Source organism: Bos indicus x Bos taurus, chromosome 13 (genome assembly GCF_003369695.1).
Source record: "Bos indicus x Bos taurus breed Angus x Brahman F1 hybrid chromosome 13, Bos_hybrid_MaternalHap_v2.0, whole genome shotgun sequence".
Lineage (NCBI taxonomy): Eukaryota > Metazoa > Chordata > Mammalia > Artiodactyla > Bovidae > Bos > Bos indicus x Bos taurus.
In genome coordinates, this window is record NC_040088.1 from 6,865,838 (window position 1) to 6,886,520 (window position 20,683).

Here is a 20,683-nt window from a genome sequence, read left to right on the forward strand (position 1 = left end):
ACATCCTGACCACTCGGGGTACTCAGGGGCCAGCTTGCCTGCCAATGGACCAGACCCAGCGGCCGCAAGTGGGACCCTTTTGTCCCTGGTATCCTCCTGACGCGGACAACTGGCCAGAGTGCCCCGACCGATAAGGATCAAGAGACGTTGTTCAGTAGTTCATCCATTCGTTCTGCAAATGTTTATAGAGTGCTCTCTCTTGCCAGGTACCACATTATGTTCCAGGAAAATTCAGAGAAACAATTTAATTCCTGGGGGCCCAAAGCTCCTGGTATACTTGGAGGGCAACTGGGAAAAAAGATGTTATCTAAACGTAAGCAGATAGCCACAAATCCTAGTTTTGCCCAATGACCTCTGTCTGCAATTTCCTATCTACCAAGAGGCTGCAGACCACACCCCCTGCATACAGTAAGTGTGTGTTAAGTTGCTTCAGTCGTGTCCGACTCTTTGCAACCCTATGGACTGCAGCCCACCGGGCTCCTCTGTCCATGGGATTCTCCAGGCAAGAATACTGGAGTGGATTGCCAGGCCCTCCTCCAAGGGATCTTCCCAGCTCAGGGTCTGGACATCTTTTACATCTCGTGCATTGGCAAGCGTTCGTTACCACTAGCGCCACCTGGGAAGCACACAGTAGGACAAGCCCCTTTTGACAATCCGCTTTCTCCTCCTCCACAGTCCTGAGAGTTCTGAATATTCCCTGCCCTCTCTCCTCTCTGGGCAGCCTTTTCTGCAACTTGTCTTAATCACTTTTTGAGTTAAAAGTCAATATTTAATTAACCAAGTCATTACACTCAGCTTCCGCTTGAATCTTGGTATTTGCGCGTCTGTGCATGTCCGGGAGCCTGCCCACGCGCCTCTCGATCTATCCGCTGCCCCTTTCCCGCAGCGTCGCTCTGGCTTCCTTTGGGACACAGAAGGAAGGATGTTCTCAAGCGGGTTCTCTGGGGGCCAGCGAAGTAGGGAGGATGGGCTTCTCCTGGAGGACACCCCGAGCCTCTCCCCAGAGCAGGAAGAGTTGCTCTCTTCTTGTAGTTAATAGCGATGGGGATTTCTTGCTGCATCTCCACTCCCCTTTACAGAGCCTATGTGTGTGTACATGTTTAGTCACTCAGTCGTGTCCGACTCTTTGCAACCCTATGGACTGTAGCTCGCCAGATTCCTCTGTCCATGGGGATTCTCCAGGCAAGAAGACTGGAGTGTGTTGCCATACCCTCCTTCAGGGGATCTTCCCAACCCAGGTCTCCCACATTGCAGGTGGATTCTTTACCATCTGAGCCACCAGGGAAGCCCAAGAATACTGGAGTGGGTAGCCTGTCCCTTCTCCAGGGGATCTTACCAACCCAGGAAATCCAAATGGGGTCTCCTGCATTTCTGGAGGATTCTTTACGCTGAGCTAACAGGGAAGCCACAGAGTCACTGGAGGGTTTTAATTAAATTGAAACCATTCATTCTACATAGAAATGGGGTGGGGAGGAGACTGAAGACCACTCACCTGGTGAGAGAGGTTCTCCCAGCTTTGCTTGTCCCACATGTGGAGGATAGAGCTCATCGCAACTGTCTGTCCAGGTGCGTAATTTAGCATCTTCATTAGCAGCGCAAGGTGAGGTGGAAGGAGAAAGGCTCGGCTGGAGGCATGTTGGACCTTTGCATGTGAAGGAGTTTTTAATGTTCTTTGTGAGAAAGTTACCCCCTTTTCCTGGTTTCTGGGTACTTTTATCATGAACAGATGCTTTTTCTTCAACTAAAATGATTTTTGGGGGATGATATTGATTTTTTTTTTTCTTGACCGTTGAACCAGTCTTGCATACCTGAGGGAAAAAAAATCCCACTTGCTCATATTATAAAATTCTCTTTATACATTGTTGTATTCAATTTGCTAATATATTTGAGAAGTCTGTGTTTAAATTCATGAAAGATATTGGCCTGTAGTTTTCTATTTTTGAATTGTTTCTGTCTGACTTAGGCATCAAGGTAATACGGGACTCATAAAATGAGCTGGTAAGTGTTTCTTCCATTTTCTGTAAGAGGTTGTGTAAAGTTGGTGTTAAATTTTTTTTTTTCAATGTTAGATAAAATTATCCAGTGAAACAATCTGGAGATTTCTTTTTCAGTAGCTTTTTAATTACAAAAGCAATTTCATAAATAGTTTTAGGACTATTCAAGTTACCTATTCCATCTTGATTGAGTCTGGTCGTTTGTGGTTTTTGAATCATTGGTCCATTTCTCTAAAGTATAAAATTCATGACCATTAAGTTGTTTATCGCTTCCCCTTATCCCATTGATGGCTAGATGATCTGCAGTGATACTGTTTTATTCCTGGTGTTAGTGAGCTGTTTCTTCTCTTTTTTGTCAGTCTTGCTAGAAGTTTATCAGTTTTATTGATATTTTCAAAGAAGCTGTTCTTTTTTCATTGCTTTTTTTCCCCCTATTGTCTTTATCTTCCATTTCATTGAATCCTGCTCTTCACTATTTTCTTCCTTCTGCTCACTTTGGGTTTACTTTGCTTATCTTTATCTAGTTTCTTGAACTAATAACTTAGATTACTAATTTGAGCTCTTTCCTTACTTAATGTAAGCATTTAGTACTCTAAATTCCTCTCAGTATGATTTTAGCCACCTCTCACAAATTTTGGTATGTCGTATTTTCATCTTCATTCAATTCTATGTGTTCTTAAAATTCTCTCTTGAGACCTCCACTTTGACTCATGGCTATATAGAAGTGCACTGTCTAATATTCATGTTTGAAGATTTTCCTGTTGTCTTTGTTATTGATTTCCACTTCTAGTTTGATTCCATTATGATGAGAAAATATACTATTAGTGATTTGAATTCTTTTAAATGTGTTAAGATTTGCTTTATGCATCAGGATATGGACTCCCTTGGTAAATGTTCCATGTGGCCTTGGGAAGATGTATATTCTGTTGTTGGATGAAATAGTCTATAAATGTCAATTAGGTCCAGCTGATTGATGGTGCTGTTCAGTTTAACTATATCTTCAGTGATTTTCTGTCTGCTAGATATGGAAATTACTGATAGAGGGTGTCAAATACTGATACGTTAGATGTTGAGGTCTCCAACTATGATTATGGATTTATCTGTCTCTCCTTTCGGTGTCATCAGTTTTGCTTCCTGTAATTTGAAGCTCTGTTGTTTGGCGCACACACACTTAGGATTACTACATCTTCTAGGAGGATTGATCTTATCATTATACAATGCCCCTTGTCATCTCTAGTGATTTTCTTTGCCTGATGTCTACTTAATCGATGACCAATATAACCACTCCTGCTTTTATTAAAGTAATGTTTACATCACACTTTATTCATTCTTGTAGCCTACCTATATTAGTTTCAAAGTGAGTTTCTTGCACACTGTGTGCAATTTGGTATTTTTTAATCCACTCTGGTCCTCTTTTGATTGATATATTTAGGCCATTGGCACTTTAATTATTGATGGGTTAGGACTAAAGTCTGCCCTTTAAATTTTTATTTTTAATTTGTTCCCTCTTTTTTCTTGGCTTCCTGAGGATTTTTTTAATGTTTTTTAAATTTTATTTTCTTTATAATATTTTACAGTATTTTGTTTTATATTTTTCTCAGTGATTGCTTAGGTATTACAGTATGCATGTACGTGAATTAACATGCTGCTATCAATGTTTTAACACTGCAAGTTAAGTAAGAAGCCTTCCCTTTATCTTTCCCACTTTAAAAATACAATTGTTGGGACTTCCCTGGTGATCCAGAGGTTAAGACTGCCACTTCCGCTTCACTGCAGGGGCCTTGGGGTTGATCCCTGGTCAGGGAACTAAGATCCCACATCCGCACTGTGTGGCTAAGAAATAAATACAAATAAACCTGTATCACATACTACTTCAATAAAAAGATTATATTTGGGGAAAAAAATACAAGTTTCTGAAGTGTTTTTTATGAGCAGTACATCACGTGATGTGATTATTTTTGTTTCAGCCATCACACATGATTTAAGAAACTCATGAAGTGAAGAATAATATCCTATTAACACCCATTTTTAACCCGAGCAGGCAAGTGACCGGGCTGGACTGAGTGCGCTGGGCGCCTTACACCTGTCCTCCTGGAGCGGGTGCCCCTTTCAACCTGCACCCTGGGAGCCTCGCTGGTCTCAGCTCGTCCAGGCCCTACTCAGTTATATGCTTGGATCTGAGCTTTAGAAAGAGCCTGCTGGCTGCCCTGGGGAGGAAGGCGGGTTGGGGAGGAAGAGGGAAACCCCTTAGGTGGCTGTGGCTGTCCCTGGAATTTAAAACTAGCAAGAATTTTTGTTATGGGACCTGTTGACAGGAGGCCTTCACACACATCCCCATTGGCTTCAGTGCTTGTAATAGCCGTGTCTCCCTGTTTTATACTCGAAGAAACTGAGGTCCCTCCCTGGCTTGTTAACTGGTGAACGACACAGCAAGGAACTAAGAGTCGTCCAGCCCAAAGCAGATGCTTTCCCTGGCTGTGCTCACCCAGACTCCTCCCCTGAATTACCTGCTACCTGAAAGCTGGGGCTGCATCCGATCACTTCTACATCCTCCATGGTACCTGTGAAAGGAGATGACCAGAAAAGTCTGCTCCTCCAGATCGGGTTTCCTCCTTTTTTTCTCTGGGGAATGATTTGTCTGTTGCATTGGTTGGATGGTTTGGAGACAGCCTAATGATCTGACTTGGGTCTTGGGCTACCACCAATATTGCCAGCAGGGCCCGGGAGGAGAAATTCTGTCTACAGAAGTGGTCTCCAAAGACTTTTCTGCCAGTCTATCGACCAAGAAAATTTCAAATATTTTTCTTTTGATTTTAGCAAAGTTAAGTCTTTGCTCCACTATAGCTTCAACTGTTCAAAGAAACTCTCATTGTTCATGCCAGAAGGTGTTAATATAAATCATTATCTGAGGGCTGGCATTGGGCTGCCTTTGTGTAAATATCCACCTGATTGTTTTTCTTTAGATCTGTAATTATGGTGGCAAGGGGAAACAATTCCAACAACAAAACACAACTTAATATCCTGAGACGCAAGAGATCGCAACCCCCTTCATCTCCTATTTGTCTGCTCTCCACAGTTGAAGATACTGGATAGGGGTTCAGTGATTTTTGCAGGTACTGTCTTTGCACATGCAAAGGACCTGGGGCAGAACTAAGAAGGCAGGTGTGGCTAGAGCGTAATGAATCTAGGAAGGGAGTTGAATATGAGATTGGAGACAATAGCTCTTGGAGGCTCCCGTGTGTGGTAAGAAGTTCCAGCCACTGATCAGGTGAGGCTGAGGCCTCTGTCCACTCTCAAAGGATAACTGAGTTTGGAATATTGTTGCTGGCAGAAAATATAAAGAGTTTCTAGGTAAGACTTGGCAATGAATTCTTAAATTGTGGTGATGATACAATTGCAAATCTGCGGCCTTTTAAGATTCAGTATTAAAACCATGACTCAGCCTTCCAGCTGCTGAGAGTAGGTGATTTGTATGAAACCAAGGTGCTCCTCGTATAACAAATATGTATTAATGATCATGCATATAGATGTTGCCCAGACAGTTTTCAAAAAGAATTTGCAGCTAGGAAGCAGTCAAATTCCAGGGCTTACACCAACAATTTGGCATTTAACAATGTGGTGGTATTTAGTATGGGCCACATGGGGTCATGGGTGGGGGCTGTTTCCGTAAACAGTGTGGTGGGAGCTTTGTTTCCAGACCGAACTTTGCGAAGCGCACAGGAGAGAAAGGGCAGCAGGGGCCATGGTACTTGGGGCTCCGTGCGCTGCGGTGAGGTCTGGGTTTTACTCTAAGGAAAGAGGCGTGGGTTGGGGGGGTTTAAACAGGAGGGACATGCCTGTCTTAGGTTCCAGTAAGACCCCTCTGTCCTCACGTGGAGGAAGCACAGTCAGGGGTGAGGACTGAAGCAGGGAAGGAGGAAGACAGGTCCTCAGAGAGGTGATGATGGCCTGCAGAGCCCAGATGATAAGGAGCCAGGCTGGCCGTGGGTTTGGGGGATCAAGGTGCAGAGAAAGAGAGACAGCATCTCCTAGAATTTTTACCTGAAGCACAAGGATGGTGATTGAACACAAGAATTTCTCTCTTGGGATCCATAAATGCTTGTTGGAGAATCTGTGGTCAAAATAGGCTAAATCGTAGGCCTGGGTTATCATTTTGCATTGGGGACTCTTAACGGAAACCAACAAAATGTGCCAGTCTAAGAACAAGAGCTATGGGCATGATATGAACACAGCAGAATAAGATAAATTGATGGCTGGAAAAATCTGTGTGTGTGTGTGTGTATGTCTGTGTATTTGTACATAAGTATGAAAGTGAAAGTGTTAGTCACTCGGTCATGTCTGACTCTTTGAGACAATGGCTGTAGCTCTCCAGGCAACTCTGTCCATGGAATTCTCCAGGCAAGAACATTGGAGTGGATAGCCATTCCCTTCTCCAGGGGATCTGCTCGACCCAGGGTTAAAACCCAGGTCTCCCGCATTGCAGGCAGATTCTTTGCTGTCTGAGCCACCAGAGAAGCCCAATATAGGTATATGAATGTACATAAGTATTTAGTGGAGTGGCAGAGCCAATATTTGAACCCAGAGCCCATGTTCCTAATCACTGTAGTGTTTCAACAGTCTCCTGGTTTCATTGATACTGAGCTGTTTCCATATGAAAGGTTACCTTTCACTATTACGAGTAATGTTGCTGAGAATGTCTGTACGTGTGCATCCCTGGACCCCAGGTAAGAGTTTCTGAAGACGAGTTCAAGGAGATGTGTCTTGGAGCCCCTCACATCTGTGGCGTCGGCAGCCCACCTCTTAGGCCAGTGCCTGGGAACCTTTCCTGTTCCGGTAGAGCTGGGACTTCCTCTCTAGCAGCTGAACTGGACTTTGAAGGTGGCCAAGTTCCTTCCAGGATGTGGGGAACATGGGATATAGACCTCCTGAATCTTTAAACAGGACCAGGTCAACGATGATCAGCCCCAAAATATTTTCTTGTTTTCTCACAGGCAGGTAAGGCTGGCATGTGGAGGTGGAGGTCTGGAAGAAATGTCATTACTACTTTCTGCTCATCCAAGCTGCAGTTCTGGTGGCTCTCTGAGCTGAAGACTTCTAGACCAAGGTCATCCCAGGCTTCCTTCCAGGCCCAGGGATGGTGAACTGCCATCCCCCAGCCTTCTAACTTGGGGTTGGTTGGGGCACAGCAGGAAAAAGGACTCCTCCTGCTTCCTAACTGGGAGGGAGGTATGGATGGGAGGGAGGAATGGATGAAGTCTTCTTATCCTGATAAGAGAGAAACTCAGGGTGGATCCAGACCTTCCATTCTTTGGCAGGGAAGCTGTGAGAATACTGGACTCTTCCAGGGACACCTGTGAAACAGGTATTACTGGCTTAATCCAATCCAGGCGGATCTTTGGGGGCCAGACTCTAGGACACAGAATGATTCATAGCTCTTGCCTTGAGGAACAACCAGTGTAGCTCTGGGTTCCCCACCATCAGCCAGGCACACACAATTACACTCAGTTCAGTTCAGTTGCTCAGTCGTGTCTGACTCTCTGTGACCCCATGGACTGCGGCACGCCAGGCCTCCCTGTCCATCACCAACTCCTGGAGCCTGCTCAAACTTATATACATCGAGTTGGATATACCATCCAACCATCTCATCTTCTGTCATCCCCTTCTCCTCCTGCCTTCAATCTTTCCCAGCACCAGGGTCCCTTCCAATGAGTCAGTTCTTCGCATCAGGCAGCAAAAGTATTGGAGCTTCACAACTGCACTGGTTTTGCAATAACCAGGTGCCACCTCTATTATTCAGACTTTTCTGGACTTGTATTTTTATGCTCAAGGAATTTTGTTTTATTTATTTTTATTTTATTTTATTTTTAGGAATTTTGTTTTAATTTTATATCCAGACTGTGAAGAGGAAGCCAATAGTCACCGAAATAAGGAGAAGTTTGTTGTAAAACCAAGTACAATGAAAACAGTTATTAATCTTCAGCAAGTTCCTGCCTCCCATGATAGCTAATAGGGCTTTATTTATGAGAGTGAGAAAAAGAGAGGCATCACTGGAGATGAAGGTGCTCCTCACTGACACCTTCTCCTTGACCTAATCAGCAGGATGGAGATGGGGCAAAAAACAAATTTCTCAAGTGTGAGTCACAGGCTTTTAATGTTGAGGCCACGCTTATATGGGCACCATACGGTGGTGGCTCTGGTGTCTGAGGTTAAGGAGACAGACCCCAAGCCCTAGTATATTCTGCATTGTTTCATCATGACTCACTTTCCCAAGTGTTCATACGAGGTAGAGATGTTTCCTTTTAGAGATCCTCTTAGATTGCCAACTTCAAGAGCCCCCCTGCAAAAATAGATTAAAAACCTGCACTCCCCATTTCCCTCACTGTTTGCTTTTGAGAATGTCCTTAAACGACAGCACTCTGGTACACAGGGAAAAAGCACGTACAACTCTGTGACTCAGGCCTGACCAATCCCTCCTCCCCACATTCACTCCCCTGGAGGCAGGGGAATGAGGGCTGAGATGAGGGCAGGCCCATCAGCAAAGAGGCTTCAGGCAAGGCCTGCTGGGCCATGCAAGAGGGTTTGGATTCCATCCTAAGGGCGTTTAAAAGCCACTGACATTTTCTCAGCAGTTGAATAATATCTGCTTTGTGTTTTCAAAGGCTCACTCTGGCTGCAGTTGGAAAGGGACCCAGGGATAAGATTGGAATGAGGTAGACCAGCTGCCCTAGTGGGAGAAGGTGGGGATGCTGCAGGGGGAGAGGGTCGGGGGATGGAGCAGGTTTTGTTTTGAAGGTTGGACCAGAAGGGCTTGCTGATGGATTACACGTGGGAGGGGCAGGAAGGAGAGTCAAGGATGACTCTGAGGTTTTTGGCTCTTGGGCAGATGGTGGTGCCATTTACAGAGATGGGCGACCAGGGGAGGAGGGATAAGGATGGGCAGTAAGTGGCTTTGTGGGCATGGTCCACCAGGCCAGTGACTGGTCAACTTCCCCTAGACTTGGAAACACTCTTTATAGGATATGTTTGATTGAACAGAAATCCCGCTGCTGAGGATACAGCCTCATTGAATCACAAGTGAGGGAATCAGAAAAGGGACAAGGTCTGGGCAGAGTCTCTCTCAAGAAATGAAAATGACCAGTGATCGCTGAGTACCATTGTGATATGAATGACCTATTCGCCCTCCCCCAGGGCACCTCTCCTCCACTGAGAATGACTGGAGCAGAATGTTCTGGAAGCTTCTGCAGCCAGAGCCAGCAGAAGGCAGAGGAAAAAAAAACTGCATGATTTTTCTGATTTTTTTCAGTCCAATGTTCATTAATGAAATTCCAGTACTGCCTCTTCAACATCTGCTTAACTGGTTCCAAAACCCAAAGTTAATTTTGAGTCTTGGTTTTTTGTAGCTAAAACTAACAGTTATTTTAAACTTTATTTAGCAATCTCCAAGGGTCAGGAATTGATCCTCCTCTGCCACCACCATGAGGAAACCTCGTCTGAGAAGCGGGTCCCAGGAATCCAATGGATTTTTCTGGATTGAGTTGCAGGCACAGCAGTTGTTGACCAACTGACAGCAGTGAGAACGCTCCAACAGGAGGAGGGGGTCGAATGTAACTGCTCGGGAAGCAATGGAGTCCCTGGGCCCAAGGTGGCCTCTGATTGCTGCTGTCTGTTTCCCAGGCCTTCCTCTCACCCCGCTGCTGGGGCCCTCAGTCTGATGGGGCCTAGCCTGATGTGGCCGTTCAGCAGGTGTTGCCACGAGCTGGCAGCTCACAATCTGAGCCAGTGACAGTGTGGTGATCTAGGGACACTCAAGGGCCAGCTGAGGGCCAGTCGAGGGCTGTCGCTTAAATTCCAGCCTGGCAGGTGGCCACCAGCGGCTGGAGGCTGCTACAGGACGCACGTGCTTCCCCACCTGTGGCCCGAGTTCATGACCCCCACCCAGAGCCTGTCCAGGGCAAGGTCTGGCCTTAGTCTGTACCTGAAACTGCCCCTGCCCCAGCCCCTGCCCCAGCCCTAAGCCCTGCAGCCTCTCTGCCTCTTGTGAACACACGCGGGATTAATTATCTCTTCAGCTGGAGCCAGAGGTTGCAAACTCAGTGTCTCTAACAGGCTAGGGGGTAGAGGTAACGTGAAATAGAGAACTGGAAACAGAGGCCTGGGTGGGCTGGTGAGGACGTGTCTAGTCTCGAGCAGTCCTGCTACACCTCCGCCAACTGTCCCCCTGGGGAAAGGGGGACACAGAGATAGGCTTCCAGCTTTTCAGGCAGAGCTGGAAGTTGCTTTGCAAAATCATTCAGTTAAAAAAAAAAGTTGACAGCTAATCTATAAATGTGCATGTGCTTGATAAAGACATATGTTAGCTCCCTCTAGACTCTTTTGGAAGAATTGTAGCAACCCGAATATAGTGATAAAGGTCACTGGCCTCAGAATTGAGGAGGCAGTAACGAGAGACGGGGACTATGGAGAACGGAAGAGCCCACACCCCAAGAAAGAGATGGACTGTTTCTCACCTGTGACCACACATTCCAGCAAGAGAAGGCAGAGAGCCAGACCTGTATGCAGCATCTCCTAACTTTTAAAATATGGGCAATTAATTCCACTTTGAAAGCATCATAAAAGCCTAACAAAATGCCTCTGGAGTCTCTGGGCTGTCCCTCCTGTTTACTGTTCGCAGTTGCCTGTGGTCCTGGCACTGAGAGCCGGCCTCTTCTCGAACCCATCTCCCGGCATATCCCAGGCTCCGTCCAGAGCATGCTGGCCCTCAGCTCTGAGACAGGTCTACAGAGTCCCCGTCATCTTAGTTCTTCCCAGGTCTACTTGATTCCAGGCAGTTCTTTTTCCTCACCGACCCCTCTCTCCATATTCTTAGTTACAAGAATAACACAATTATACTTTAAGTATTTAAATAACATGAAACCCTTCACTTGCCTCCCACTCTTCACTCCTCAGCCCAGAGCCAGGACCACTTTGATGTGTGTTCTCTGAGAACAGTCCCCTCATTTACTTACAGACAAGAGAGGTGCATGTACTATAGATGCATTGAGAAGAGAAGCGAGGTAAACTGAGTCATTAGAGACGGGGGCTCTCCTGAGTTGGGGGGGGTGGTCAGGGAGGGCGAGGAGGGGACATCTACAGAGATGGAGGTGAGAGAACTGAGTCATGCAGATAAAGGGGAGGAGCCGTCCAGGTAGTGGGACCAGCAAGTGCAAAGGCCCTGAGACAGCTTCGATGATTTTAAGCAGCAGCAAGGAGGCCTGTGTGGTTGGAGCAGAGTGAAGGAACAGGAGAGCGGTAGGAACTGGGGTTGCAGAGAGGATGTGGTTGGGGGTGGCCCGATCACATAGGGCCTTATGGGCCACTGTGAAGACCTTGGCTGTTATTCTGTTTGAGAGGTTAGGTCACTAGAGGATTTTGAGTGATGAAATATGATGACCTGACTCAATGTATCTAAAGAGCCCTGGCTGCCAAGTGGGATGCACAGAGTGAGGGAGTAGGATGGATGCCCAAAGCCCAGTTAGGAGACTTGGGCAGTGGTCCAGATAAGAGATGGCACGGCCCAGACACAGATTTAAGTCAGACCCTGGTTTACAGACTCCAGCTTTGTTCTCACAGTTCCAACCCCCTTTCCTCTACTTTTCCAAAGAACTCCTACCTTCACAAAATCTAGTTATCTACCTAGTGGCTCAGTGGTAAAGAATTTGCCTGCAATGCAGGAGACATGGGTTCGATCCCTGGGTTGGCAAGATCCCCTGGAGGAGAAAATGGCAACCCACTCCAATATTCTTGCCTGGAAAATCCCATGCACAGAGCTCTGAACCTGACAGGCTACAGCCCAGGGGGTCACAAAGAGTCGGACACAACTGAGTGACTGAGCCCACAAAATCAAAGCAAAACATGCAGGAAGAAATCATCTCCTTAGCTCTCCATTGTAAGCGTGGCTCCTGTGTCTTCTTAGAAGGAGAGGCGCTGCAGGCATTTGGTCTGAAAGGGGCACTGTGTGCAATGGCTCCCAGACAGCCTCCATGTCTGGATCTTCAAAGTACCAGACACCCTCTAAGTCCCAGTCAATACTATCTGCTCTGAACTTTGGAGAAAGGCGTGCATTTTTCACTCTCCAAGTGTACTGCAGAGAACACACCAGTAGAACCTGGCATGCCAGCAAGCATCATTTATTCTGCTATTTCTTTAAAGTTTGAAAGAAAAATGTATACAACTAGCACATCAAATCCATGCTTCCACGGACAATGTTGCTTGGTTGGAGGCTCAAATTTTAAAGAGTGAGCCCATTTAAAGCCCATACTAAATAACAGTCCAATTAGTGCCTTAAAATGGCCCCAAACAGCAATCACAAAGTGTATATGAACGGGTGACACTTGGGAAATGCTGAGTTTCTGGTGCACAGGGTGGTTCGGGCCCTGGCATTTAAGTTCCATCATTGTGGCTGGAGGGGCTTTCTCGTGACTCTAATGAGCTGAGGAAAGGTGTCAGAGTGACCTCACTCCCAGCCCAGTGTGGTGGGTAGGTTTGCTCATGGAAAGAAATTGGTTTCTGTTTTTTTCCCCACACGTCTTAAAGTCAATGCTGGGGAAAACAAGTTTTGGTTGGCTGGCCTGGTTTCATTAAAAATATTTAAAATTGGCTTCTTTCCCCCTCACAGTGATGTCTTCCAGGTGCTCTGCCTCTCATCTGAGCTGTCTGTCTGCAGCAGGGCGGGGCGGTGGAAAGAGATTAGATCATATTTTTTGTGTTAAAGATGTTGACATATAAGGCTTGGGAATTACAGCATTTTCAATAAATCAGGTTACTGTCCCAAGGGGAGGCTTACCACGTGCTATTTATGCACGAATGCCTCTATCATTTAAGAGGCTGGTTAAAAGTTGTAGTTTAAGAGCGGATTAACAAAGCTCTCCGCAGCCCGTGGATTTGGGCAGGAATGAGCACTCCGAACAAGCAGACACTCAGGGAGCTGGCGGCAAGAACACCCAGCAGCTAATTGCCTCCAAAATGAGTAGGATGGAAAAGCAACAGCTTCAAGACCCTGGTTTTGAGCAGATTAAAAATAAGAAACAGTTTCTCAGTCTGTTTGCCTTTTGCCAACGCAGCATTTGGGGCTGCTGACTGCAGGTGAATTACTCACCAGGTGGTGGCCTCCTGCTTTCCAGGAGAAGTCTGAAAGGTTGGGTGGGTGGCCAACTTTGTTCTTTTTCTCTCATTGAGGTGCAGGAGAAGGGATGCAGCCTCCATGGTGACCTAGCAAAGCGTTTAGCAAGCAGTGATTGGTTCTGGTGTCTAAGGACCCCACAGCTGGCTTATCGGGGTCAGCAAAGCTTTCCCTTTGATCATCAGTCTGAGGGACCCAGTCTAAGCCCTACGACTTGCCTTTTTTCCTTTTTGACTCACCTTGTCTGAACGATGCCCTCCAAGCCCCAAACACTTCTTACAACAAAAACCCAAACTCGAACTAGGACCCTTTCAGATCACGAGAAGTGGCATGGAGAAATGGGTCTCAGGCTGGTAGGGACAGAAAGGGAAAGGGGGAGGCGGTTTACCTTAGATCAGATGCACAAGGAAGGCTTCTTGGAAGAGGTGACATTTGAGAAACAACCCATATGAACTTAGGGAATCACATGATATCTGGGGAAGGCTGCTCCAAGCAAAGGGAACCACAAAGGACAAGGGCCCTGACACTTGATAAGTTTGGAAATGAGAAAATCCCCATGCGGCTGAGGTGAAGTGGGAGGGGTCTGGATCCTGCAGGACCTCATAGACCGGGTTGAGGAAACTGGACTTGAAGGCCATGAGGAGGCATTAAGGTGCTTTTGGTGAGGAGGTGACATGGCCTGTCGTCCTTATTAGAAATTCTCCCCATCCTGTTACCTAGGAGACGAAGGAGTGACAGGGCAGGTGGGGAGGTGGACGGGAGTGGAAGGAGTGACCGGATGGGGAGGATGAGGTGCCGGGGGAGACAGGAAAGAGGGGGGGTTCTGACCAGATGTAGTAAGGGGCACTTCCTCCTCACGCCAGTTAATCATTAGCTCTCTTTACTGAGCCCTAATCATAGGTGAGGTATTCTTCCAAGTCCCCATCACAAATCATCTTGTTTGATCCTTAAATAGCCCTCTGAGGCAGGTAGTGTTATTATCTCCAATTTCTATTAGAGGGAATCTTCCCAGGTGGTGCTCGTGGTAAAGAACCTCCCTGCCAATGCAAGAGATGCGGACCTGGGTGGGGAAGATCCCCTAGACGAGGGCACGGCAACTCCCTCCAGTGTTCTTGCCTGGAGAACCCCATGGACAGAAGAGCCTGGCAGGCTACAGTCTATAGGGTCGCACTGAGTTGCACACACTGAACAACTTAGCATGCACACAGATGAGGGGACAGACATGGAGTAATTTTCCCAGGATCTTTTAGTAAGTGTCACTCTCAGGATTTGAACCAAGGTCATCTTGCTGTCCTCTCCTCCAAGCAGCCACTGCTGCCTGAAATCCGAGGCTGAGGGTTCCTATAATTCAATATTCAGGACCCTGGGTGGCTAACCAGGAGCTGGTTGCTAAGCAACCTACTTTTCACGTAGATCATGGGGATAGAGGCAGAGCAAAGTCATTGGTGGTCCCAGTTATCACATGATTGGGATCTGACCAATCAGAGTATTTAATTCGGGGCAGTGGGGAAATAATAGTTAACTTGGGAGGTACAGACCATGGGCATCCAGGGAGAGGCCTGGGAGCAGGCAGGCCTCCTGAAGGAGGACTTAGGAAGGATGGGAGCGTGGGCAGGATTTGCTGGACAGAGGCAAGCCCAGCCCTCTCTCTAAGGACCAGTGTCACACACCGAGTCCTGTCTCCTTTTGACCCACCGTACTGGGGAGAAAGGTCTTTTCTCCCGGCAGAGAAGAGGCAAGACGGGCCCTGAGGGAGCACTGGTGTGGGAAACAGGAGACCTGTCCTCTCATCCCCAGCATGGCAGGATTTGAGCGCGTCCTAGTTTTAACCTTCTGAGCCTCAGTTTTTCACTGGCAAAATGAGAGCAGTCAACCCCTCTCTGGACCTCAGGCTTCCCTTCTGTAAAACGGGGTGTTGGAGAACTTGGCTGGTCCTTGAAGTCTCTTGGGGCATCCAGACCAGTCTGGCAGGGAGACCCTTCTAGAACCCCTGTCAGCAACTCTTGAGTCTGTGGAAGCCTCAGGAAGCTTCTTACCTCCCTGTTGGAAGATGGTAATTAGCTGTGTTAACAGTCTGATGATGGGGACTGCGTTTGGGTGCCTGCCACCCCAGAGGAGGAGGGGAGATTCCCAGCAGGAAAACTGCTAATGTGATAACGTGATGGTTTTATTATCGTATCTCACAAACAAGCTGTGCACTTAGAGGGGCGGATAGTGGAAGAGTAAATATCAGCAGTGGGTGGGGGAGGGAAGGAAAGCCCTCCTGCGGGGCTCCAGGGAATCTTCCAGAGACAGGGAGGATTAAACCGTAACAAGCCCCTGCCCCTCCCACGACTTGACTGCCTGGGACACAACGAGTTAAGGAGGCATTGGTTCTTGTATGTTATAAGGCTGCCAGTTCTCTCTCTCTCTCTGGATCTCCGGATGTGAAGTCTCCATCTGCTCTAACGGCTGCACCCCGCTTGGCAGTCTATGGGCATCTCGCAAGGAGCACGTCTCAGTCTGAGCCCTGACAGTCCCCACCCTGACCCTTCTCCTCCCACAGGTGTCTCCACTGCAGTGGATGGGCCAGGTGGAGAGGGGAGAGGGCCTGAGCCAAAATGCTAAGGCCAAGTTGAGCGATAAGACGGTGCCCAGTGGAAAACATGATCCACAATAAATTAAAACCACCTGTCTGTGGCAGAGAGCGGGATGAACAGGTAGAGCACAAAGGATTTTTAGGGCATTGAAACTGCTCTGTGTATATATCAATACATGTCACTGTGCATCGTCCTGACCCTTATATGTACCACACCAAGAGTGAACCCTAATGTAAACTGCGGACTTTGGGTGACAGCGATGTGTCAATGTAGGCTCATGGATTGTAACAAGTGTCCCACTCTGACGGGGGATGCTGATAATGGGAGAGGCTGTGCACACATAGGGGCAGAAGGTAGATGGGAATTCCCTACCTTCTGCTTAATTTTGCTGTGAACCTAAAATGCTCTAAAAGATAAAAACTTACTAACTTTTTAAAAGTTACTGATTTAGAAGGGTACACTCTAAATTCATAATTGTCTCCAAGGTGAGGGAATCGGACATTCTGGGAAATATAAGGGATCTTAATTTTATCTTTATTTGCATTTATTTATCGAATTTGTATTGCCTTTATTAAAAAAGAACTAGAGGCACGAGTAGGATAAAATGTAGTAATTGTCCATACTGGGTATGTTGGTCCACGTGCATTTGTTCTTGGTCTTTGTACTCTTATATCTATCAAGCCACTTCTCCTATAAAAATATGACAAAATAGCCGGTCACAGCAGGGGGCCCAGAGAACCCAGGAGATGGGTGGGAGGGGTGAGCCAGGGTGAGCGTCTGGCAGCAGGACAGAGCTGGGGGTGGAACCAGACAATGCTTGTGTCCAGAAGGTTGGGGAAGAGGTGTGAGCCGGCCTTGCAGTACACGCCGATGGTCGTGGAGTAACATGGAGCTGCTCGCTGAAAGCCTGTCATTTGGTTCATCTGCCCGAGGAGGCAGTCTCTGTGCAGGTGGCAGGCTCGGCTTGTAGTAACCATGGGGAGAGGGGACTCGTGGTTTCCTAACCCCATGACTTACTGACTGTGGTCCATCCAGGTGAGGGATGGTGACTTCAGCTGCCTGAAGACCTGGCCCCCAGCCCCAAGACAATTCTCAGTGCTCCCCGGGAAAAAAAAAGGGAGGGAAGTGGAGTTTCAGGCTCCCTGGGAGCCTTACGGGCCACAAATCTGCTGGGCCCAAGGCCCCCGCAGGAGGTGATACACCGAAGTTTCGCTTTATTTTCCTTCCAAACACCACCTCCCCCGCACCAGCTGCTGATGCCCCGAGTTGGAGCTGCTCCTCTCTCCCTCCATCCCTGTCTCTGCTTTGGTGGGTGGCTCTAGCATATCCATTCCTGGGCCTCTTCACTTCCATTCTTTTGTCTGCAAAAATGGGTTGCAGTTTGCAAAGCAGGTTGGGAAAATCCCTACGATGCTGTGTGATATGCCTCCCTGCCCCAAATGCTTCATAGTTTGGGGTAAGAAGTAAATGCTCCAATCTCCTCTGGGATAATGAATAGATCCTGCTCAATCATTCATAATAATAGCAACAACCACAGTAAAAAAAAAAAAAAAATGGTGATTTTTAAACATTGCCAGTACCTGGCAGGAATATTAATGTCTCATTCCTCCTGGGGTTATATTCTGGGGTCACTGTGATGTTTTGCTAGATTTAGTTTGGTTATTCTACAGTCTGAACCACATTGACTTGCTTACAGCTTTTGCTCTCTTTCACCTTGTCAATCTCGATTCCTCCTTCCTTCTTGGGTTTTCTTGGCTGTCTTGGGCACATACTTCTACCCTGGAATTGGAAGATGATTTTACCCTGAATGGGTCGTCCTAAGTTCAAATCCTGCCTCTACCACTCACAATCTGGATCACCCACTGGCCACCTTGAACCTCAGTTTCCCCATCTGTAAATGATGGGTGGGGAAAATACTACTGAACTGGACTTCTCGGGGTGGGGCTTGAGTGAGATCTCGAGTATTTGGAATAGTGCCTGGCGTGCGGTAATTGACAATCAATGGTAGCTGTTTTACCATCATTATTACAAAAATTAATGTGAGACAGGAGGACTCCAGTCCTGTTTGATTCAGACAGACGTCTTTGGAGCTAATGAACGTCATCCCTTAAGACTGTTGATTCTTGGGTAAGAAGGTGGTTGAGAAGGAGATGGAGGCAGGGAGGGGACACAGGAGACTCTGGGCCTTGCTTGGCGGTATTTCACTGGTGGCGTTTCACCAGCCTTGGAGGTTGTGCAGGTCTGGAAAAGTAAATGCCACAAGGAATGGTGTGTAGGGAGCAGATAAAAATTCTTAACGTCAGACGCCTCATATAATCCCTGTGCATACACTGTGATCCTGCAGGATCTAGGCTCCACCCCCAAGTACACAGAAGGCGACACAGCCCAGCCCACCCTGGTCCATGCACCCCCTGCTTGTGCACACACTTGCACACCCAGTACACATGTTGTCGTTCAGTTGCTCAGGCATGTCCGACTTTTTGCAACCCCATGGATTACAGCACACCAGGCTTCCCCATACATCACCAGCTCCCACAGTTTGCTCAAACTCATGTCCATCGAGTCGATGATGCCGTCTAACCATCTCATCCTCTGTCGTCCCCTTCTTCTCTTGCCTTCGATCTTTCCCAGCATCAGGGTCTTTTCAAATGAGTTCTTCACGTCAGGTGGCCAAAGTATTGCAGTTCCAGCTTCAGCATCAATCCTTCCAATGAATATTCAGGACTGATTTTCTTTAGGATTGACTGGTTTGATCTCCTTGCAGTCCAAGGGACTTTCCAGAGTCTTCTCCAACACCACAGTTCAAAAGCATCACTTCTTCAGCACTCAGCCTTCTTTATGGTCCAGCTCTCATATCCATACATGACTACTGGAAAAACCATAGCTTTGACTAGATGGACCTTTGTTGGCAAAGTAATGTCTCTGTTTTTTAAGATACTGTCTAGGTTTGTCATAGCTTTTCTTCCAAGGAACAAGGGTCTTTTAATTTCATGGTTGCAGTCACCATCTGCAGTGATTTTGGAACCCAAGAAAATAAAGACTGTCACTGTTTCCATTGTTTCCCCATCTATTTGCCATGAACTGATGGGACCAGATGCCATGATCTTTGTTTTTTGAATGTTGAGTTTTAAGCCAGCTTTTTCACTCTCCTCTTTCACTTTCATCAAGAGGCTCTTTAGTTCCTCTTCATTTTCTGCCATAAGGGTGGAGTCATCTGCATTTCTGAGGTTATTGATGTTTCTCCCAGCAATCTTGATTCCAGCCTGTACTTCATCCAGTCCAGCATTTCATGTGATGTACTCTGCATATAAATTAAATAAGCAGAGTGACAATATACAGCCTTGATGTACTCCTTTCCCAATTTGGAACCAATCTGTTGTTCCATGTCCTGTTCCAACTGTTGCTTCTTGACCTGCATACAGATTTCTCAGGAGGCAGGTCAGGTGGTCTGCTATTTCCATCTCTTTAAGAATTTTCCAGTTTGTGGTGATCCACACAACCAAAGGCTTTAGTGTAGTCAACGAAGCAGATGTTCTTCGGGAATTCTCTTGCTTTTTCTATGATCCAAATAGGCTAAAAGATGATGCTGTGAAAGTGCTGCACTCAGTATGCCAGAAAATTTGGAAAACTCAGCAGTGGCCACAGGACTGGAAAAGGTCTATTTTCATCCCAATCCCAAGGAAAGACAGTGCCAAAGAATGCTCAAACTACCGCACAATTGCACTCATCTGACACGCTAGCAAAGTAATGCTCAGCAGTCTCCAAGCCAGGCTTCAACAATATGTGAACCGAGAACTTCCACATGTTCAGGCTGGATTTAGAAAAGGCAAGGGATCAGGGCACACGTATTCTGCCAAAATGCCCCGAGCCCTGGGCTGGCAGTGGGTCTCAGCGGCACCGCCCCCCTCCCTGGGGAAGCCCTGGGCAGAGGTGTTTGTTCTCCTTCAGTCTCCTGGGTCTGGTTTTGAGCCTCCCTGGTGCTCTCACCCCCAGACCTCCTGGCATGGCCATCTTGCCAGCTTAAAGCCTGGCCCTGGGGATGCACCGGGCCTCTCACCCCACAGCCTGCCCTGCCTTGGGCACCCAAGCATAATTGGAGACAAGGTGTGGATTTGCTCTCAAGCTGGTGGAGGCATCTCGGGGCCCTGGAGGTGCTCTGAGGGAAGCTGACGGCCTCCCTTCCCTCTCCCCACCTCCCTCCTCCCCACACTCCTCACCCGAGGCTTCTCCTCCTCCTCCCACTGTGTCCCTGTGGGTCCTCTCAGCTGGGGAGGAGGAAGGCAGCCTGACAGCTGAGTCTGCATTAGAGGCTGCTGCTTTGTGTTCCCCGGCTGCTGCTGGTGGAGCACCAGCAGGGAGCCAGCAGCCCCTGGGGAGGAGGGCGGGCTCCCTGGGAACCTCTTCCTGAGCAGTCATGCGGTTCACCCCCTCCCTCTGCTCAGACATCAGCCTGTCCGTGAGGCCATCGCTGCCCGGCCACGGCTGCCCATCTGGCGCTGCACACCGTCCCCTGTTCTGCTTCCTTTTCTCCACAGCTCTGCGGTCATGATTACCTGTAACTAATAAATGCATGGATTTCGGTTTTGTCTCTTCCCCCAAACTAGGCTGGATGTCCCATGAGGGCAGGGATCTCCGTCCACGGTCTTCACTGAGCAGCCCTGGCACACAATGTGTGCTTTATAGAAATATGCTACCTGAAGGAATGACGTCTCCCTTCTGGCCACAGCACCCTGGGTGCCCTTTGGGGAACCTCTGTCCTGCATTCTTGGCTCATGAGCTATGAGTGAGGCAAGCCACCGCATTTGGGATCCATGACCCTGGCCTGGAAGTCCGCACATCCCAGACCACTGGCTACACCTGGGCAGGTGGTACCCACAAAAGGGGCTGAAATCCCTGCCCCCACCCCCCCAAGCCTGAGTCCTGGCGCAAGGCTGCTTCTCCCAAGAAAAAGG